Source organism: Panthera pardus, unplaced genomic scaffold (genome assembly GCF_024362965.1).
Source record: "Panthera pardus isolate Hobbes unplaced genomic scaffold, ASM2436296v1 HiC_scaffold_8, whole genome shotgun sequence".
In the NCBI taxonomy this organism is placed as follows: domain Eukaryota; kingdom Metazoa; phylum Chordata; class Mammalia; order Carnivora; family Felidae; genus Panthera; species Panthera pardus.
This window is the reverse complement of record NW_026527013.1, coordinates 7,544,990-7,568,499: the sequence shown is the minus strand read 5'-3', so window position 1 is coordinate 7,568,499 and position 23,510 is coordinate 7,544,990. Positions and strand designations below refer to the sequence as shown.

The 23,510-nt window shown below is 39.0% G+C and overlaps 1 protein-coding gene and 1 long non-coding RNA gene across 9 annotated transcripts in view; one reads left to right on the top strand and one right to left on the bottom strand.

Annotated features, from left to right (window-relative positions):
* LOC109254155 (zinc finger protein 846-like) overlaps positions 1 to 23,510 on the top strand; it is a 110,570-nt gene that overhangs the window by 16,101 nt on the left and 70,959 nt on the right. For all 8 annotated transcript variants that reach the window (XR_008420574.1, XR_008420579.1, XR_008420580.1 and 5 more), the window contains 2 exons: positions 4,168 to 4,318; positions 5,352 to 5,430. The gene's annotated coding sequence lies outside the window, so the exon portion shown is untranslated. The remainder of the gene's footprint in view (positions 1 to 4,167; positions 4,319 to 5,351; positions 5,431 to 23,510) is intronic.
* Positions 19,433 to 21,948, bottom strand: LOC128775672 (uncharacterized). The gene is made up of 2 exons (XR_008420589.1): positions 19,686 to 21,948; positions 19,433 to 19,492 (listed from the first exon to the last, which is right to left on the bottom strand). It is a non-coding gene; the product is annotated as an uncharacterized LOC128775672 (long non-coding RNA).

Sequence of the window (23,510 nt, the reverse complement as noted above, 5' to 3'; positions counted from 1 at the left end):
AGTGAAAGTTTGACCTCCTCCTGGCTGATCTGGATGCCTTTTATTTCTTCGTGTTGTCTGATTACTGAGGCTAAGACTTCCAATACTATGTTGAATAACAGTGGCAAGAGTGGACATCCTTGTCTGGTTCCTGACCTTAGGGGTAAAGCTCTTAGATTTTCCCCATTGAGGATATTAGCTTTGGGTCTTTCATATATAGTTTATGATCTCAAGGTATGATCCTTCTATCCCTACTTTGAGGGATTTTATCAAGAAAGAATGCTGTATTTGGTCAAATGCTTTGTCTGCATCTATTGAGAGGGTCATGTGGTTCTTGTCCTTACTTTTATTGATGTGATGAATCACACTGATTGTTTTGTGGATATTGAACCTGAATGCCAGGTATAAATCCCACTTGGTTGTGGTGAATAATTTTTTAAATGTATTGTTGGATCCAGTTGGCTAATACCTTGTTGAGGAATTTTGCGTCCATGTTCATCAGGGAAATTGGTCTATAGTTCTCCTTTTTAATGGGGTCTTTGTCTGGTTTTGGAATCAAGGTAATGCTGGCTTCATAGAAAGAGTTTGGAAGTTTTCCTTCCATTTCTATTTTTTGGAACAGCTTCAAGAGAATAGGTGTTAACTCTTCCTTAAATATTTGGTAGAAATCCCCTGGAAAGCCATCTGGCCCTGGACTCTTGTTTTTTGGGAGATTTTTGATTACTAATTCGATTCTTTACTATTTATGGGTCTGTTCAAATTTTCTATTTCTTCCTCTTTCAGTTTTGGTAGTTTATATGTTTCTAGGATTTCTCTATTTCTTCCAGGTTGCCCGTTTTATTGGTGTATAATTGCACATAATATTCTCTTATTATTGTTTTTATTTCTGCTGTGTTTGTTGTGATCTCTCCTCTTTCATTCTTGATTTTATTTATTTGGGCCCTTTACTTTTTCTTTTGGATCAAATTAGCTAAGGGTTTATCAATTTTGTTAATTCTTTCAAAGAACCAGCTCTAGTTTCATTGATCTATTCTACTGTTTTTTTTGGTTTTGATAGCATTGATTTCAGCTCTAATCTTTATTATTAACTGTCTTCTTCTGGTTTTGGGTTTTATTTGCTGTTGTTTTTCCAGTTCTTTGAGGTATAAGGTTAGGTTGTATATCTGAGGCCTTTCTTCCTTCTTTAGGAAGGCCTGGATTGCTATTTTATACTTCCCTCTTATGACTGCCTTTGTTGCATCCCAGAGGTTTTGGGCTGTGGTGTCATCATTTTCATTGGCCTCCATGTATTTTTTAATTTCCTCTTTAATTTCCTGGTTAGCCCATTCATTCTTTAGTAGGATGTTCTTTAGTCTCCAAGTATTTATCTTTCCACATTTTTTCTTGTGGTTGATTTCGAGTTTCACAGCCTTGTGGTCTGAAAATATGCATGATATGTCTCGATCTTTTTGTACTTGTTGAGGGCTGATTTGTGTCCCAGTATGTGATCTATTCTGGAGAAAGTTCCATGTGCCCTGGAGAAGAATGTGAATTCCACTGCTTTAGGATGAAATGTTCTAAATATATCTGTAAGTCCATCCAGTCCAGTGTGTCATTCAAAGCCATTGTTTCCTTGTTGATTTTCTGTTTAGATATCTGTTACTGTAATTGGGGTGTTGAAGTTCCCTACTATTATGGTATTATCAATGAGTTTCTTTATGTTTGTGATTAATTGATCTATGTATTTGGGTGCTTCCAAAATGTTTACATTGTTAGATCCTCTTGTTGGATAGACCCCTTAATTATGATATAATGCCCTTCTTCATCTCTTGTTACATCTCTTTATTTTTAAAGTCTACATCGTCTGATATAAGTATGGCTACTCCAGCTTTCTCTTGGCGACCATTAGCATGATATATGGCTCCCCATCCCTTACTTTTAATCTGAAGGTGTCTTTAGGTCTAAAGTGGGTCTCTTGTAAATAGCATATAGATGGATCTTGTTTTCTTATCCATTCTGTTACCCTGTGTCTTTTGATTGGAGCATTTAGTCCATTGACGTTTTGAGTGAGTACTGAAAAATGTGAATCTATTGCTATTATGTTGTCTGTAGAGTTGGAGTTTCTGATGGTGTTCTCTGGTCTTTTCTAGTCTTTGTTGCTTTGGTCTCTCTCTCTCTCTCTCTCTCTCTCTCTTTTTTTTTTTTTTTTTTTTTTTTGTCTTTTCTCCCCTCAGAGAGTCCCCCTTAAAATTTCTTGCAGGGCTGGTTTAGTGGTCACGAACTCCTTTAATTTTTGTTTGTGTGGGAAAATTTGTCTCCTGCTATTTTGAATGACAGCCTTGCTGGATAAAGAATTCTTGCCTGCATATTTTTCTGATTCAACACATTGAATATATCCTGCCACTCTTTTCTGGCCTGCCAAGTTTCTGTGTGTAGGTCTGCTGCAAACCTGATCTGTCTTCCCTTGTAGGTTAAGGACTTTTTTTCCCTTGCTGCTTTCATGAGTCTTTCCTTGCCTGAGTATTTTGTGAGTTTGACTAGATATGCCTTTTTGATGGTCGGTTTTTGTTGAATCTAATGGGAGTCCTCTGTGCTTCCTGGATTTTGATGTCTGTGTCTTTCCCCAGGTTAGGAAAGTTTTCTGCTATGATTTGCTCACATAACCCTTCAACCCCTTTTTCTCTCTCTTCATCTCTGGGACCCCTATGATTCTGATGTTGTTCCTTTTTAATGAGTCACTGATTTCTCTAATTCTTAAATTGTGCTCTTTTGCCTTAGTCTCGCCTTTTTTTCCTGCTTCATTTTTCTCCATAAGTTTGTCCTCTGTATCTCTGATTCACTGTTCTACCTCATCCATCCTCGCCACCGTGGCATCCCTTTGAGATTGCAGCTCAGTTATAGCATTTTTATTTCATCCTGACTAGCTTTTTACTTCTTTTATCTCCTCAGAAAGGGATTCTCATCTATTTTCAACCCCAGCTAGTATTCTTATTATCAGTATTCTAAATTCTGGTTCAGATATCTTGCTTGTATCTGTGTTGGTTAATTCCCTGACTGTCATTTCTTCCTGTTCTTTCTTTTGGGGTGACTTCCTTCGTTTTATCATTTTGAAGGAAGAAAAAGAATAAGGTAAAACAAATTAAAATTAAAAAATTAAAAGCAACACAAAAAAATCAAAGGATGCTAGATCCTAGGTGTGTTTTGGTCTGGTTGTTGAAAGGAGCTTGATAGATTAGAGAAAAAAGGGAAGGATAAGAAAAGAAAGGAAAAAAGAGGAAAATGTTTGAAAATTTGAAAAAATGAATACGATGAAATAGAATAAAATGAAATGAAGTAAAATAGAATTTGAAAAATCTACAAAAAAGTAAAAAATATATTAGAAAAAAATTAAAAACATTTTTAATAAAAATGGAAAATAAAAATACATTTTTTTCTCTTTCTGTATTCAAGAATAAGAAAAGAAAAATTAAAAAAAATGAATAGATGGACCAGCAAACAGACAAATAGGATTGAAATTACATTGGTTTCCCCTAGAAGTCAAACTATGAAGCCCTTTATAGTCCATAAACTAAGCAGGAGAGACTTGTGGTGTTCCTGAAGAGCGACGTTGGCCCAGATGGGTGGGGCTTAGTGTAATGGCTCCGTTCTCCATTAGATGGCGCTGCTTAGCTTACTGGGGTGGATTGTTGTGGTGCATGCACCAGGAGGGGTGAAAATGGCGCATGAACAGGAGGGGGTGAAAGTGGTGTCACCCAGCTACCCAGTCTCCACTATCAGAATTCTGTGCTTTCCCGACTGGCAATCGCTCACCCCTTCTTTGTCTCTGGCTTCTGTCCAATTCCTGCTTTTACACTGTCCTTGACCAATCCATCAGGCTGCCAGGTGGCACCTCCGTCCTGAGTTTTATCTCATGTGGGGCTGTTTCCCAGCCCCTCACTTCTGAGGGACTGTGGCTTTGATCTGCTCAGACCTTCTGGGGGAGGGTCTCACTGAGGAATGGCCAGTGCACAGCTGCCCCCAGGAACGTTCACAGGACCATGCTGCTGCCAATGCCCAGAGACTGCAGCTGGGTGCCAGTCTGCCCCAGAAAAAGTTCACACAATCATGTAGCAGCAGCATTTCGGGGATTATGGTAAATTACAACATCTGGCACCAGGTTTCCCCCTTAATGTCCTTTTTCCAACACCAGCAAATGTGGTTGTTCTCCAGGGCCTGCTAGGACCTTTGCCTGTGGGGTGGCCACACAGCCTCTACTAAATGTCCTCCCACCAGGGGAACTGCCCCTCCTCGTGTGGTCCAAGAATCTCCTGGACTCCACTCCACTCCTGGGGATTCGCCCTTCCTACCAGAGCACTGCCAGGTAATGAGCTGCACAGTTTTCAGACTCTTTGCTCCCCCTATTTATAGAGTGTTAATGGAATTTAAACCCTCTGCTTTCTCCTATCTCCCTTTTTTGTTCAGTCCCTTGCGTACTCTTTCTTTTCTCATCTGCTCTTTTCGGGCATGGGGGTGGGTTCCCATACTGTCCGCCCATGTCTGTCCTCTCTCCACAAGCAAAAACAGCTCCCTGCCCTCTGTGGCTTCTCTCTCCCCCCAGTTCACCTCTCTGCTCTGTGTACCTGTCGAGTTCTGTGGTTCAGGTTGTGTTAATCCTCAAATCAGTTTTCTAGGTGTGCAGGATGGTTTTAGTGTTGACCTGGCTGCATTTCAGGGAGGAGAGATGTAAAAAAACCTTGCATGCTGTTCCTCCATCTTGGCCCCTCTTTTTTTTTTTTTTTTTTTTTTATGTATTGGTTTATTTTGTTCTTTTTTTAAAATCTATTTTGTTCTTTTTTTTTTTTTTTAGTTATTTTGAGAGAAAGAGCGCAGGATAGGGACAGAGAGAGAGGGAGAGAGCGAGAATCCCAAGCAGATTCTGTACTGCCAGAGCAGAGCCTGGTGTGGGGCTTGAATTCATGAAGTGTGAGATCATGACCCGAGACAATGTCAGGAGTTGGATGCTTAACCGGCTGAGCCAACCAGGCACACCCTCTTTGTTTTTGTTTCTAATTTTTTTTTAATGTTTATTTAGTGTGTGTGTGTGTGTGTGTGTGTGTGTGTGTGTGTGTGTGTGTGAAAGAGAGAGAGACGGGGGGTGGGGGGGCATGAACAGGGGAGGAACAGAGAGAAAGGGAAACACAGAATCTGAAGCAGACTCCAGGCTCTGAGCTGTCAGCACAGAGCCCAATACAGGGCTGGAACTCATGAACCATAATATCATGACCTGAGCTGAATTCAGATGCTTGATCGACTGAACCACCCAGGTGCTCCACGTTTTTGTTTTTAATCACCTTTACCTCACAATTTATTTCTCTAAAAAAAATATTTGTCCTCCTCTCCCCCATTAATTTCAGATCAAAAGTTTCAACTTAAAGCCAAAGAGACCACTGCAAAGCAGAATAAACTTTGGGAAAAACTTCTGTCAGGAAAAGGGTAAGACTCCCGAACGCCTCTCTCCTGAGGGTGCACTGCTGGTTCTCTGCTAGGGTTGCTGTGACACAGAAGAGCATAACCACCAGGGGAGACACTTGGGACCAATGACCTTCACCCAGAAGACGTTGTTTCTGAGTCAGAGAGTCTCTGAGTATCATGAATTTGCAGAACATTCTAAACTAATTTCAGTATTTATTTGTGGAGAGTTCCCACAGGTAAACATATCCATTAATACGACTTAGTGAATGTTGACACATAATTCAGTTTTTGTTTAAAATTAAAAAAAAAAAATGTTTATTTATGTTTGAGAGACAGAGTGTGAGAGGGGGAGAGGCAGAAAGAGAGGGAGACACAGAATCCGAAGCAGGCTCCAGGCTCCAAGCTGTCAGCACAGAGCCCGATGTGGGGCTCTAACTCACGAACTGTGAGATCATGACCTGAGTGAAGTCAGATGCCCAACCAACTGAGCCACCCAGGTGCCCCAGTTTTTGTTTAAATAATTATCAGGAAAAATATACATGAGAAGCTTCCATTCTGGACCTTGTGGCAGAGCACTCACCTTACTTAAAATTCAAGAGAATTTGAACAGAGCAGAAGCCGTACATAAGCCCTGGAAATGGCAGCACTTTCTAATGTAGGAATTTGCTTTTTTTACAGTGCAGACTTTCATGGGGTGGGGGGAGTCCCCATGAGTGCATTGAGAGTGAGAAAGCCTTTAGTTACAACTTATCCCTTAACCAATAGGTGCCAACTCAACCTGGAGAGATTCCCCATGAATGTAGTCTATGTGGAAAAACCATCAGAAGGAATTCTAACCTGTTTCACCCAAGAGAAATTACATAGGAGAGAAATGAAATGAACGTAAAGAATGTGGGAGAGTGTTGAGTTATCCTTCATCCCTTAGGACACATGTGTGATCTCAGGCTGGCAAGAAACCCTATGAATGTTTTCAGTGTGGGAAAGCTTTGGGTCCTCATTCGTCCTTTATAACACATTTGTGAACTCCCACTGGAGAGAAACTGTATGACTGCAACCAACGTGGGAATTTCTTCAGATCCAGCTTGAGTCCTTGCTGTTCTTAAGAGGATACACAATTGGAAGAAACTGTATAAATGCAATGACTGTACAAAGGCCTTCATCAGGAGCAATGACCTGACCGTGCATAAGTGAGTGCACGCCAAGAGGGACTGTGTGATGACTATGGCAAAGCCTTTGGCAGGAAATTCCATCTGGGGGTGCACAGGAGAGTCCATAGTGGGGAGAAGCTTTACTGTTGCAGCAACTGTGGGAAAGCCTTCAATAGGAGCTCTAGCCTGACTACCCACAAGAGGGCAATACTTGGCAATACAAAGAAATGAAGTTTTGGTACATCCTGCAACATGGATGAACTTTGAAAACATTATGCTCAGTGAAAGAAACCAGTCACAAAGGACTGCATATTGTATGATTCCATTTATTTGGAATATCCAGAATAGGCAAAGCCATAGAGGCAGATAGCAGGATTGTGTTTGCTTGGGCTGGGGGTGGGAACCTGATTTAATAGACATGAAGGATCTTGTTGGTTTTGACAGTAACGTTCTAAAACTGGTCTGTGCTGATAGTTGCACAACTCCGTGAGTTCACTAAAAATCATTTGAATTTTAAAATGATGAGTCTTATGATATGAAACTATATCTCACTAACCTGTATCTGTTATAAAAGGAGATGCCATTGGACGTGCATTTTGATAACTCTAGTACAGTCTCCATTGTGGTAGGATATATCCATAATACATAGCTTTTGAGTTATCCTTGCAATTTTGACATTGTTTGTAGGGGACAGTAATAATATCTTTTCTCAAATGATGTGGGAGTTCAATTGATGGATCCTTTTTGGAATGGATGAATGATTGAAGAGTGTGACCCTCTTTAACTCATTTACTGGGATTCAGATGGGCTTTTTATTTAGTTTGACATTGTCATCTTTTTCAGAGTCTGCCTCCTTTTACTCAGTAGTTTCAGTGCTGCACTGTCTAATTTGGTTCTTTCCCTTGTGTTCTTTAGAAGTCTTTTTGGACTTTTTATGAGAACTTGAATTGTTTTCTTTCATAGGCATTGGATACTTCAAATTAAATCAGGCTGTAAGGTTTCTGGAGAAGGGCTGGCGGTGTATGTATCTTGCTGGTCCTCATAGATAATTGTCTTTGTTATGTTGAGTTTGGCTTGTAGCAAACTTGCTCTACTCTTATTCTGATAACTGATGCGTAGATCTTTTGAGGTTTTCTGTAGATAATCTTACCTACAAATACCGGCAGAATTCTTTTGCTCCTTTTCAATCCTTATTCTTTTCTTATGCTTTTGTTGCCTGACTCTCTCAGGCTGTGGCTTGAACCCTATTGACTAGAAGAAGTCCTAGGAACTCTTTTCTTCTTCTTGATCTTAAAGGGCATTTTTTTTCATATTTCATCTTTTAAGTGTGGTGTTCTCTATAACATTTTTGTAGATAACTTTACTAGGATGAGAGAGTTTCTTTTGTTATCTAAGGTGTTGGCCTTCTTTCTCATGAACAGATGTTGGATTTTATGTTTGTTCGGCTTCCCCTGAGATGGTAATATTTGTTCACTGATGTATTTCAAAACCTCTAGAACAATGGTAGGCAATGGACACATAATAGGCACTCAATAAGTATTTGTTGAATGAATGAATGAATACATGTAACATTTCTAACATGTTTGTGGAGTAAATTACTTCAGTTTATTTTTCACTGTGAAATTAACTGCATTCCTGGATAACATATCTGTCACACATCATTGTTCCTAGTTTTCCTTTTTTTTTTTTGTTCCTAGTTTTCTAATATGATAGGATTTCTGCATCTTTGAGTGAGATTGCCTGCAGGTTTTCTTTCTCCTGTCATCCTTTTGTTATTGTTGTTACAAGGTTACAGTGATGTGGCAGCCTCATAATATTAGTTGGGAAAATTCCCCAAGTCCATTCCTTCACTTGGATTCACCAGTTGTCAACATTTTTTGACAGTTATAGCTTTGTGTGTGTGTGTGTGTTTGCGTGTGTATAATTTTATTTTATGGTTGAGCGTTTAAAGACATAAGACTCCTTTAACATTTATCCTAAGAACAAAGACATTGTCAGGAACTCAAATTCCTACTTATAGGCTAACAAATTAGCCTGCCACAGTTTCATGGATGTTGGCCAAAGACACCAGACTTCTGGATCAGAGATCAAGGACTTTATTACAGCACAGCAGCCAGTATAAGCTTCATGTTGCCATCAATTCCTCTTGACTCTCAAGACCCACAAGGGAGACATGAGGTGGATTTGTTTTATACCTGAGGAACCCCAAGCTTCTCTAAGGAGCTGCAAACAAACCTTGTTCTTTGCCCCAGAAGGAGACATTATCTTTATTACACTGAACAACAAAAAATCTGCCCCCTGTCTATGGATGTTATATAAACATCCTTGAAGACATAGTACAGAACAGAGTAAGATGTGCAAACATGAGCTGCCCATGGAGAATTGCCTTCCCACAGACATTTTCCTCTATAATCAAAATATTAATATAGTCATGAAATTTAACATTAACAAAATAATGTTACTAGCACACAAACTATAATCGAATCTCTCCCATCCCACAGATACCCTTTATTGAGGATTTGGAACATAATTTTGTTATAAAAATGGTTTTAAGAAATCTTAATTGTGAAGTTCTGGGATAAAAGACACTTAATGGAGCCATCTGGCAAAAGTCACTTTGCTCAACTCAAAAGAATCAGATAGGGCAGGAACTGTATACCTGCACAGAAAAGTCATATTTTTTTCACAGAAGAAGGTGTGAAAGGCTTCATAAGCACTCATTCTTGTATGAAACATGTGAGGGCCCAATGGAGGGAGGTCCTGTTAGGATAATGAATATGGAGGGTCTTCAAGTGTGGATCTTCACTTACTGTTCACAAGAGAACTCGTTCTGAGAGAGACCGAGGCCATATCCATTTGTGAACAGGAGATTGCCATTGTGCTGCATTCTTAAGGTGGACCCCTAGCTCATTAATTTGTTTTTTCTTTCATAATATATATACCCAAGAATACTCATATCCCTCTAAATGCCCTCTAGCTTATTGAACAAGTTGTGATAGTTAATATTTTTACTTATTATGACTCAGTTGTAAATACCATCTCATTTCTGTTTTGACGACTTCTTGGACTCATGGGCTGCTCAGGAATATGTTCCCAAGATGCAGTGCCAGTTCTTAGTTGCCTTTTCATTTCCCATCTGATGGCTTTGTGGTCAGAGTCCGTGATCTGTAGGATATGGATTCTTTGGCATTTGTTGGGACTTTCTCTCTGTTCTGGGGCGGCAGACACTGCTGGCTGCCTCTACATCCATTCTCCCCATTCTTCTTACTCTCACAACTTGGATTTTGCTCAACTTGTTATTGTTCACTGTAAAAACAAAACCAACCAAGCAAAAACAAATCCCAACAAGCACTCTCTCTTAGACTTTCTTTTTTTAGTTTATTTTTTATTTTTTTAAATGTTTATTTATTTATTCATTTTTAAATGTTTATTTTTGAGACAGAGAGAGCGTGAGCAGGGGAGGGGCAGAGAGAGAGGGAGACATAGAATCTGATGCAGGCTCCAGGCTCTGAGCTGTCAGCATAGAGCCTGATGCGGGGCTCGAACCCAGGAACCATTGAGATCATGACGTAGCCAAAGTTGGATGCTTAACCGACTGAGCCACCCAGGCGCCTCTCTCTCTTAGTCTTTTTTGAAGGAATAGTCATGTCCCAGAGCCCTGGCCCGTGGCAGGTAGCCAGTCACTGGTGCAGCTTCTAGGAGAGCTCTTAAAAAGGTGACAGTCCCATCTTGTTATTTTCACTTTTTGTTCATGGTCCTTCCTCCTCCGTTCTGCCTAGAAACGAGATACAGTGCTTGGAGTTGGAAGGAGGTTACTCTGTAACTGGTAGGCAGAAACTACAGGTAGAGATGGTGCATCTAGAACGCAAGACTCCCTGCTTCCCGGGGGTTTCTTTGAGTGGCTGTAGCAGCCGTGAACTGCTTATTTCTAGACTTATGTTATGTGAGAAGAAGAAAGATTCTTTAAAAAGAAAAAGTGAGATTGTAGTTTTGTGGCAGAGGAGCTATCAGGAATATATTTTATTTTATTTTATTTTATTTTATTTTATTTTATTTTATTTTATTTTATTTTATTTTATTTTATTTTATTTTATTTTATTTGTTTTGGTTAATGTTTGTTTATTTTTGAGAGAAAGAGCATGAATGGGGGAGGGGCAGAGAGAGAGGGAGACACAGAATCAGAAGCAGGCTCCAGGCTCTGAGCTGGCAGCTCAGAGTCCGACGTGGGGCTCAAACCCATGAACCATTGAGATCATGACCTGAGCAGAAGTCAGGCACTTAACCAACTGAGTCACCCAGGTGCCCCAGGAACTTTTTATTACTCTTAGTTAATTTTCATTACTCCCAGCTGAGTATGGTTATTCCTGGTGTGGCGGCCGTGAGAACCTGCCCCTTAGATAGCCTCCTAGGGGCTTAGTTGGCTGATGGCCCTGGTTGCTACCCATCCCAGGACCTACCTCCGGTGTTGTGCTAAGACTGCTCCTAGCAGTGAGTAAGCTTGGCAGGAGGAATCATGTAAGCCCTTCCTGTGAGTGGTAAGTCTCTTCTAGTGATGTCTCTGGCTCAAGAACCCCTCACTGGCTTGGCCCAAACTTGGCCAGACTGTGCTGAGGTCTGAGACCCCCTACTCAGTCCTCCTTGGCTCTTCTCCCTTTTTTTCTGAGTTTGACAATAAATATCAAAATATCAATGTAAGTCCTTGAGGACCTTGTCAAAGTTGATTCTTTGATCTGCCCACAGAAGCCTGATTGAAATGGATTTGGGACAAAGTAGGAGAAAAATTGGAGACAGTAAGGAGAAAGATTTTTTAATCTTAAAAAAATTATTTATTTAATTGAATTTAATATCGATTTAATATTAATAATTTAATCTCATTAATAGTTTGATAATTTAGTATTATTAATAAAGCCATGCCAGTTTCCTTTTGTTGGTATTTGTTATGTATGTCTCCATTTTTCTCATTTAAACTTCAGTGTACTTAAGTCTTAGATGTGTCTCTTGTAAATAGGATATAGCTGAATTAAAAAAACATCCAATCTGAAAATACCTTTTGATTTGTAAACCAATCTCATTTTTTATTGTCATATCTAGTATGTTGGATTAATTTCTGCTACCTTAATAGTTGTAATTTCTATTCTGTATTTTTCTTTGAAAAAATTGGAAATAGAAAAGATTTGATGAAAATATATACACACCGTTAAAAAAGAGTAAATTTGTACCCATCAACCAAGCCAAGAGAGAAGATTGCTGTGCCTCAGAAGTCTCATGTATGGGATCTTCATGAATTTTCTCAAGATGAAATAACTATTGTGATTCTGAATTTATTAATTTCTTACGTGACAACATATTGCCATGGGTTGGGAGAAGCATAACATGGGTTAGAAGGAAACAAAGGTCAGTGAAACCAGAAGCTGGTTCTTTGAAAGAATTAACAAAATTGATACACCACTAGCCAGTTTGATCCAAAAGAAAAAGGAAAGGACCCAAATAAATAAAATGAAGAATGAAAGAGGAGAGATCACAACAAACACAGCAGAAATATAAACAATAATAAGAGATTATTATGGGCAACTATATGCCAATAAAATGGGCAATCTGGAAGAAATGGACAAATTCCTAGAAACATATTAACTACCAAAACTGAAAGAGGAAAAATAAGAAAAAATTTTTAAAAATCAGCTGAAATAGGAAGAAATAGAAAATTTGAACACACCCATAACCAGTAAAGAAATTGAATTAGTAATCAAAAATCTCCCAAAAAACAAGAGTCCAGAGCCAGATGGCTTTCCAGGGGAATTCTACCAAACATTTAAGGAAGAGTTAACACCTATTCTCTTGAAGCTGTTCCAAAAAATAGAAATGGAAGGAAAACTTCCAAACTCTTTCTATGAAGCCAGCATTATCTTGATTCCAAAACCAGACAAAGACCCCATTAAAAAGGAGAACTATAGACCAATTTCCCTGATGAACATGGATGCAAAATTCCTCAACAAGGTATTAGCCAACTGGATCCAACAATACATTAAAAAAATTATTCACCACAACCAAGTGGGATTTATACCTGGCATTCAGGGCTGGTTCAATATCCACAAAACAATCAATGTGATTCATCACATCAATAAAAGTAAGGACAAGAACCACATGGCCCTCTCAATATGCAGACAAAGCATTTGACCAAATACAGCATTCTTTCTTGATAAAATCCCTCAAAGTAGGGATAGAAGGATCATACCTTGAGATCATAAACCATATATGAAAGACCCAAAGCTAATATCCTCAATGGGGAAAATCTAAGAGCTTTACCCCTAAGGTCAGGAACCAGACAAGGATGTCCACTCTTGCCACTGTTATTCAACATAGTATTGGAAGTCTTAGCCTCAGTAATCAGACAACACGAAGAAATAAAAGGCATCCAGATCAGCCAGGAGGAGGTCAAACTTTAACTCTTTGCAGATGATGGAAAACCCAAAAGATTCCACCAAAAATCTGCTAGAACTGATCCATGAATTCAGCAAAGTTGCAGGATATAAAATCAATGGACAGAAATCGGTTGCATTCCTATACACCAATGATGAAGCAACAGAAAGAGAAATCAAGGAATCGATCCCATTTACAATTGCAGCAAAAGCCATAAAATGCCTAGGAATGAATCTAACCAAAGAGGTGAAAAATGTATACACTGAAAACTATAGAAAGCTTATGACAGAAATTGAAGAAGACACAAAAACATGGAAAAATATTCCATGCTTCTGGATAGGAAGACCAAATATTGTTAAAATGTTGATACTACCCAAAACAATCTACATATTCAATGCCATACCTGTCAAAATAACACCAGCATTCTTCACAGAGCTAGAACAAACAATCCTAAAATTTGTGCGGAACCAGAAAATACCCCAAGTAGCCAAAGCAATCTTGAAAAAGAAAACCAAAGCAGGAGCCATCACAATCCCGGACTGCAAGCTGTATTACAAAGCTGTAATCATGAAGACAGTATGGTACTGGCACAAAAACAGACACTCAGATCAATGGGACAGAATAAAGAACCCAGAAATGGACCCACAAACGTATGGCCAACTAATCTTTGACAAAGCAGGAAAGAATACCCAATGGAATAAAGACAGTCTTTTCAGCAAGTGGTGCTGGGAAAACTGGACAGTGACATGCAGAGGAATGAACCTGGACCACTTTCTTACACCATACACAAAAATAAATGGATTTTAGTTTAATTTATCAGTAAATTAATTAAAGATATTGGCAAGGATGCAGAGAAAGAAGATCTCTTTTGCACTGCTGATGGGAATGCAAACTGGTGCAGCTACTCTGGAAAAAGTCTGGAGATTCCTCAAAAAATTAAAAATAGAACTACCCTACAATCCAGCAATTTCACTACTAGATATTTATCCAAGGGATACAGGTATGCTCTTTTGAAGGGGCAGATGCACCCCAGTGTTTATAACAGCACTGTCAGCAATAGCCAAAGTATGGAAAGAGCCCGAATGTGCATCGATGGATGAATGGATAAAGAAGATGTGGTGTATACATACAGTGGAGTATTACTTGGCAATCAAAAGGAATGAAATCTTGCCATTTGCAACTACGTGGATGAACTAGAGGGTATTATGCTAAGCAAAATTAGAGAAAGACAAATGTATGACTTCAGTCATACAAGGGCTTTAAGACACAGAACAGATGAACACAAGGAAAGGGAAACAAAAATAATGTAAAAAAAAGGAGAAGGACAAAACATAAGAAACTTAAATATGGAGAACAAACAGAGGGTTGCTGGAGGGGTTGTGAGAGGGGGAGGGGCATTAAGGAATCTATTCCTGAAATCATTGTTGTACTATATGCTAACTAACTTGGATGTAAATTTTAAAAAGAAAAATTAAAAAAAAAAGGGTTTCTTGGTGGAGATGGAATTTTTCTGTATCCTGATTGTGAGCATGGTTACTTGAAGCTACCTGTATATGTGATAAAATGTCACAGGGGTGCCTGGGTGGCTCAGTCAGTTAAGCGTCCGACTTTGGCTCAGGTCATGATCTCACGGTCCGTGAGTTTGAGCCCTGTGTCGGGCTCTGTGCTGACAGCTCAGAGCCTGGATCCTGCTTCAGATTCTGTGTCTCCCTCTCTCTCTGACCCTCCCTCGTTCATGCTCTGTCTCTCTCTGTCCCAAAAATAAATAAACATTAAAAATAAAATAAAATGTCACAGTACTTGATCACTCATATATTACCTACAGAACTGTATTGTCTCCCCGCCCCCATAAAAGAAAAGAGTACAAATAACAATAGGTAAGATGCAGATGAGGTCTGTACCTGAATGAATAGTATTGTAGCAATGCCAGTGTCCCGGTTTAAAGAATGTACTGTGGTTATGTTAAGATATTCTCATTGGGGGAAGCTGGGTGAAGAGTACATGGGAACTCTGTACTGTTTTTCAACTTCTTGTGATTCTGATACTATTTCAAAATAAAGTTACTAAAAAAAAGATCAAGGAAAGAAAAACACTATGTAAGTGAATAACATGTTTATATATTTTCATGTGACCTACTTTTGCTCACACATTTTTGACATTTATTTATGTGTCACATATAGTTGTAATTAATTTATTTAGTTGCTACGTAAGGGCCTTTTTGTATGAATATACCACAGCTTATTTATCCAGTGTAGAGTGGATGGACTTCTTTGGGTTGCTTGCAGCTTTTATCCATTATGAATAATGCTGCTGTAAACATTCTTGCACATCTCCCATTGCACATACATATAAATGAGTCTAAAAGTGAACTCAGGCGCCTTGGTGGCTCATTTGGTTAAGCATCTGACTTCGGCTCAGCTCATGGTCTCAAGGTTTGTGAGTCTAGGTCCCACATAAGGTGATCTTGAGCCCTGCTTCGGGTGACCTCCCTTCTCTCTTCTCTCTACTTCTCTTTCTCTGCCCCTCACTCACTTGTTACCCCCCTCTCTCTCTCTCTCTCTCTCTGTCTGTCTAAAATAAATAAATAAATAAACAAACAAGTTCACTGGCTATAGAATCTGTATGCTAAAATTTGTTTTCATGTTTTATGTGTTCTGTTTTTTTGCATTTTATATTTTAGAGTAGTTAAGAAATGGTATCTTGGGGTGCCTAGGTGGCTCAGTCAGTTAAGCATCTGACTTCGGCTCAGGTCATGATCTCGCGGTCTGTGAGTTCGAGCCCTGCGTCAGGGTCTGTGCTGACAGCTCAGAGCCTGGAGCCTGCTTCGGATTCTGTGTCTCCCTCTCTCTCTGACCCTCCCCCGTTCATGCTCTGTCTCTCTCTGTCTCAAAAATAAATAAACGTTAAAAAAAAAAAAAGGCTATCTCATTGTTCTGATTTGTATTTGGCTGATTATTATTCATAATGGGTATTTTTTATAATACTGGCTGTTTGGAATTTCCCCTTGGGAATTACCTGTACATGTTTTTGATGATTTTTCTTTGTATCTTTGTTATTTCCCCATGATGTTTAGAACTATGATATCTTTGTTACCAATTTTTACTCTTGTTTGTAAATGTCTCTTTATCATGTCTTGATGGCAGAGATTCTGAATTTTAGTCAGATTTATTAATCTTTTCCTTAATGGTGAAGGTTTTGTTTTTTTTTTTTAACGTTTATTTATTTCTGAGAGACAGAACATGAGCAGGAGAGGGACAAGAGAGAGAGGGAGACACAGAATCCGAAGCAAGCTCCAGGCTCTGAGCTGTCAGCACAGAGCCTGACACGGGGCTCGAACCCATGAACTTTGAGATCATGACCTGAGCCAAACTCAGACGCCTGACTGACTGAACCAGCCAGGCGCCCCAATGATAAAGGTTTTTGTGCTCTGTTTAAGAAGTCCTTCCCAAACAACTGATTATAAATGTGTTTGGTTTCAGTGTCTTCATTTTTTGAAGTTCAGTTTCACATTTAAATTCTCAATCCATTTGTTTTTGTTTGTGACAGAGCACGACAAGTTTATTGATAGGGTTTTAGATTCCTATTGCAACTAATCTTTAAGAAGTGACCACTTTGGGGCGCCTGGTGGCTCAGTCAGTTAAGCGTCTGACTTCAGCTCAGGTCATGATCTCACGGCTTGTGGGTTTGAGCCCCACGTTGGCTTCTGTGCTGACAGCTCAGAGCCTGGAGCCTGCTTCGGATTCTGTGTCTCCCTCTCTCTCTTGCCCCTCCCCTGCTTGCACTCTGTCTCTCTCTCTCTCAAAAATAAAGAAACATTACAAAAATTAAAAATTTAAAAATGACCACTTGTTAGTTTTGGTGCAGTATCAAAGAAGACTGTCCACAGTTATCTCAAGAGGCTGTAAAAATACACTTCTCTTTTCATCTGTGTGTCTTTGTGAAGCTAAATTCCTTCATATACTTAAATTAAAACAAATCACAACAGATTGATTGTAGAAGCAAATATGAGAATACAGCTGTTTATATCTGTTAAGCAGACACTAAAGAGATGTGAAAATATCAAATAGTGCAATTATTCTGTCTAAATTTTCTGGTTTGGAAAATATTATTTTTTCAAAATAAAAATGTTATTCATGTGTACATGTAATGGTTTAGTATTTTTTATCAGATGAGTAGTTTTACTCATTTACTCATTTTTTAAAACTCCACTTTAACATTATTATTGATGTTTAACACTGTTTAAAGATCTGAGCAGAACCTTAAGAAATGAGAGAAACTTATTTTCTCATTTTACAGAAATGAGAGAAACTTATTTTGGAAGAATGGGTAAAGAGATCAAGACAAGATCGCAGGTCTAAGGATCAACTGAAACAATGTCAAACTTCATAAGTAAATACAATTCAGGGGTGCCTGGGTGGCTCAGTCCGTTAAGTGTCAGACTCTTAGTTTCGGCTCAGGTCATGATCTCATGGTTCGTGGGTTTGACCCCTGAATCGGGCTATGTAGTGGCAGCAGGGAGCCTGCTTGGGGTTCTCTCTCCTATCTCTCTACCCCTCCCCTTCTTGCACATGCCCACTCTCCTAAAATAAACATTTAAAAATAAATATGTAAATATAATTCATTAGTAAAGTAGAATATATAAAAATACAAAATGGCTTTTGCTCAGTCGGTTGAGTGTTTGACTCTTGATTTCAGTTCAGGTCAAGATCCCAGGGTGGTGGGATTGAGCCGGGGCCTCTTGCTGAGTGTGGAGCCTGCTTGAAATTCTCCCTCTCTTGGGGCACCTGGGTGGCTCACTTGGTTAAGCATCTGACCTTGGCTCAGGTCATGACCATCTCTCAGCTCATGAGTTCGAGCCCCTTGTTGGGCTCTGTGCTGACAGCTCAGAGCCTGGAGCCTGCTTCACATTGTGTCTCCCTCTCTCTCTGCCCCTCACCCACTCGCACTCTGTCTCTCAAAAATAAACATTAAAAAAATTTTTTTAAAAAAGATTCTCCCTGTCTTTACATCTGCCCCTCTTTCCCACTTGCACTCTCTCTAATTTAAAAATATATTTAAGATACTTAAAAATACGAAAATGGTTTTTCTATCACCTTGTTGGATATGTTAAAAATAACAGAAAAGAGAAGGTGTCACATGTTGAGATATAAAATTAGACCTGAAATTCGATGAAAGAACATAATTTCTTAGGAATAATCAGGGAAAAGTATATTAATACTGAGACACTATTTTCCTCCCATCAGGATGGCAAATATTCTTATTTTTTAAAAATATTTTATTTATTTTTAAGTAAGCTCTAGGCCCATCATAGGGATTGAACTTACAGCCCTGAGATCGAGTCACATGCTCCACCAACTGAGCCAGCCAGGCATCCCAGAATGGCAAATATTTTTAAAATTCAATGATAGGCAAGTATGTAAGAAAACTGATACCTTATTACACAAATAGGAGCGAGTATAAATGGTAACAACCACTTTGGAGGATAATTATATGTATTTTATTTTATATATTAATTTTTTTAGAAAGAGTGCAAGCAGGGGAGAGGGGCAGGAGGGAGAAAAAAAGAATCTTTAGCAGGCTTCATGCCCAGCATTGGAGCCCAACGCAGGGCTCAATCTCATGACTGAGATCATGACTTGAGCTGAAATCAAGAGTTAAATGCTTAACTGACTGAGCCACCCAGGTGCCCCTAGATGTATTTTAAAAATAAAAAACAGCATACCCAGTGACTTAGCACTTCCCTTCTTTGTTTCTGTGTCTAGAAACACATACACAAGTACCACAAGAATATCTATTTATGTATCTATCTCTGTATCTGTCATCTATCATTGTATCTATCTATCTATCTATCCATCTATCTATCTATTATCTATCTCATCTATCATATTAGTTAAGGTAACTCCAGCTGCTGAAGCAGATAAGCCCTAACGTCCAGTGACGTGTAGATATATGGTGATATGCGGATTATGACTGTAGTTTTTGTATTCTTTATAATATTCTGAACATGGAATTGATAGGATTTTGTGGTAGATTACGTGTGGGATATGAGAAAAAGAAAAGGTTGAAAGGTGGCCCCAAGGATTTCAGCTTGAACAACTACAATAATGGAATTGTCGCTTATTGAAATGAAGTAAAGAAAAAAAAAATGAAGGAAAGCAGGAACAAGTATTGGGGGAAATCATGAATTCCGTGTTAGGCGTCTCAAAATTAGGATGGCCATCACACAAGGTAGTGGAGATGTTAAGTAGGCATTTTGGGCACCTGCTGAAGTTTGAACACTATCCCAACTCAATCATAATATAATTTAAAAAAACACTTTTTATTTTGGAACAATTTTAGACTCAATAGTGTTGCTTCAAAACCTCCTTGGGAGCTTCCTGGGTGAAATCTGAAACCAGCCCCTTTACCCTAAGGTGGAGAAAGACAAAAATAGAGGCAAACCATTCCAGACTGGTAGGTGGCAAGTTTTTTAAAGTTTATTTATTTAAGCAATCTCTACATCCAACGTGGGGCTCGAACTCATGACCCCAAGACCAAGAGCTGTATGCTTTACTGACTGAGCCAGCCAGGTCCCCCTGCAGTTTTTTTTTTTTTAAGTTTATTTACTTAGAGAGGAAGAGACGGAATCACAAGCAGTCTCCACGATGCCAGCAGAGCCCAACAGGGGCTTGAACATTTAACTAACTGAGCCACACAATGTGGGGCTTGAACTCAACAACCCCAAGATCAAGAGTTAGGTGGCAAAGGAATTTACTTAAGAGGCTTGTTTTAGGCAGCCTCAAGACAAGTAGTTTGCAGCACCTGCCTGTCAAATCTTAAAAGTTTATATAGAGGCCTTAACGGGTTCAGACGTGTATACCTTCTTGGTAGTTTCAACACCACATTTCTGTCTCAAGGCTATATCCTTGGGGCAGCTTCTGGGAATGGGGAAAACAAGTGGAACATGCATTGCAAGGACAAGGGAAAGGGTGAGGAGCCTCCAACTGCCCAAGCCCAGCTCTTGGGTCAACAAGTGGTCACATCTTGATGACCTCACCTAACAAAGAGAAATTACAAAATTAGTACACCTAGTTTCCCTTAACAACAACATCTTACATAACCATGGTACAATAATCAAAACAAAGACGTTGACATCGGCATAATATTATTAGACTATAGACCATATTCACATTTCACCAGTAGAATGATTTTTATTTAATAATTCTATTAAATGATTCATTTAATTGAAGACCTGTTACCGAAACCCATGTTCGGCTGCCTGTCGCTTGAAAAGCCAATACTCAAGAGATGAGTTTTGATTGGAAAGGAATATGAGCTTTATTCAGGAGGCTAAGCTACCTGGGGAGAAGGTGGACTCTTGTCCAAAGGCCAACTCCGAGGTTCTTGCCTGGCCCAAGGGTTTTTAAAAGAATTTAGGGCAGTTAATCAGTAAAGGGAGTACAGTGGTCCGTAATATTTTGTCATTATGTGCAGACTCAATGGTACCAGCTACAGATGTATTCTCAGTGCTTGGAGATTGTGCCAGGGGGTCTGGTTCCTTAGTGCCCAACGATTATGCAGGGGGGTCTGGTTCCTTGGTGCCCATGCATGGTGCAGGAGGGTCTGGCGACATTTAGAAGTACTCTGTTCTTTCTAGGAAAGAATGCATGATCTATAGATACACAAAGAAAGGTTAACCAATCATGTGAGCTAAGGCTGCTTGCTAAAGCTTAAAGACTACAAGTTGGCCAGAGGGCCCCAGGCAGCTTCAGGCACAGGGCCAAAATATTTTCAGTTCAATCCAGAACAAGGCAGGATTGCCCATATATTCCATGCTTATTCAACACTGCTTTCCAGATTCTGGTTCCTACAAATAACCTCTATAAATAGTGGGAAAAAAGAGACCAAGATTATCTCTATCTTTAGTTATGGTTTATGTATAGAAGCACAAAATATTGTTTTAAAACTTAGCATCAATTTTCTCAGGAGCACTCATCACAAGACAACACCTCACATACACATCCAACCTCCTCCACACACAAGCTTCATGTAGAAATAAATATGGGGAAAACTTCCATTCTCAGTAGGGAGAAGAGATTTCAAAATATTAGAAATACAACAAGAAATGGACAAGATACACATATACAGATTATCAAGTACAATGAAAAAAGATCTGAACAAGTGAAAATAATTACTGGATGAGAAGATTTATATAAAGAAAGAAAGACCAGTTCTCCTAAGACTAACATATAAACGTAAAACAATAACTAAATGATTTCAAATTTTACATGAGAAATAAATGCCAGAGATCAGCCAAGAATCTATTAAATAAAGACTTGTCTTAATGGTGTTCAATAACCCAATGGTGAAGCAAGATGACTGTGAAACCAGACTGCCTAAGACCGAATCAAGTATAAGCTCTCTGTGCATAAGTTTGTTTTTTAATTGTAACTCGAGGATGAGAGTAGCAGCATTTTGTAGAGTAGCTCTGAGGGTATATAATTTAATATGTGAAACATTAGTCATCCCTATAACTGTTGTAAACATATTAAAAATTACAAAACTACTGCAACCAAAGCAACACATAAACCATCCATCTGGAAGAACACAGAGTTCCATTTCCATGTCACACTACATACCTAAATATCTACTATTATAAAGGTTTCAAACTATAAGAAAATTAGGAAAATATTTTCATAACCTAGAGTTTGGACACACTTTTGATAGCACAATAATTTATTCAGAAACTATAAAGGACAGACAAATTTCACTACACAAATATTGAGTATTTTGTATGACTTAAGATTCTATAAAGTTAAATCAATGGAAGCCTAAGAAATCATTGGACAGAATTCAACGCATTTTCACAAGAAAGTCTCCTCCCAGTTCAAGGATAAAAATTACTTTCTTTCACCTGTTAAAGGTCATTGACATTCCCACCCCACTACAAATATAATTAATGGAGAAACTTTAGAACCATTGCTTTACAACAGAAAGACAAATGAAGAAACTGATCCCATTCACAATTGCACCAAGAAGCATAAAATACCTAGGAATAAATCTAACCAAAGATGTAAAAGATCTGTATGCTGAAAACTATAGAAAGCTTATGCAGGTAATTGAAGAAGATATAAAGAAATGGAAAGACATTCCATGCTCATGGATTGGAAGAATAAATATTGTCAAAATGTCAATACTACCCAAAGCTATCTACACATTCAATGCAATCCCAATCAAAATTGCACCAGCATTCTTCTCGAAACTAGAACAAGCAATCCTAAAATTCATATGGAACCACAAAAGGCCCCGAATAGCCAAAGTAATTTTGAAGAAGAAGACCAAAGCAGGAGGCATCACAATCCCAGACTTTAGCCTCTACTACAAAGCTGTCATCATCAAGACAGCATGGTATTGGCATAAAAACAGACACATAGACCAATGGAATAGAATAGAAACCCCAGAACTAGACCCACAAACGTATGGCCAACTCATCTTTGACAAAGCAGGAAAGAACATCCAATGGAAAAAAGACAGTCTCTTTAACAAATGGTGCTGGGAGAACTGGACAGCAACATGCAGAAGGTTGAAACTAGACCACTTTCTCACACCATTCACAAAAATAAACTCAAAATGGATAAAGGACCTGAATGTGAGACAGGAAACCATCAAAACCTTAGAGGAGAAAGCAGGAAAAGACCTCTCTGACCTCAGCCGTAGCAATCTCTTACTCGGCACATCCCCAAAGGCAAGGGAATTAAAAGCAAAAGTGAATTACTGGGACCTTATGAAGATAAAAAGCTTCTGCACAGCAAAGGAAACAACCAACAAAACTAAAAGGCAACCAACGGAATGGGAAAAGATATTTGCAAATGACACATCGGACAAAGGGCTAGTATCCAAAATCTATAAAGAGCTCATCAAACTCCACACCCGAAAAACAAATAACCCAGTGAAGAAATGGGCAGAAAACATGAATAGACACTTCTCTAAAGAAGACATCCGGATGGCCAACAGGCACATGAAAAGATGTTCAACGTCGCTCCTTATCAGGGAAATACAAATCAAAACCACACTCAGATACCACCTCACGCCAGTCAGAGTGGCCAAAATGAAGAAATCAGGAGACTATAGATGCTGGAGAGGATGTGGAGAAACAGGAACCCTCTTGCACTGTTGGTGGGAATGCAAATTGGTGCAGCCGCTCTGGAAAGCAGTGTGGAGGTTCCTCAGAAAATTAAAAATAGACCTACCCTATGACCCAGCAATAGCACTGCTAGGAATTTATCCAAGGGATACAGGAGTACTGATGCATAGGGGCACCTGTACCCCAATGTTTATAGCGGCACTCTCAACAATAGCCAAATTATGGAAAGAGCCTAAATGTCCATCAACTGATGAATGGATAAAGAAATTGTGGTTTATATACACAATGGAATACTACGTGGCAATGAGAAAAAATGAAATATGGCCTTTTGTAGCAACATGGATGGAACTGGAGAGTGTGATGCTAAGTGAAATAAGCCATACAGAGAAAGACAGATACCATATGGTTTCACT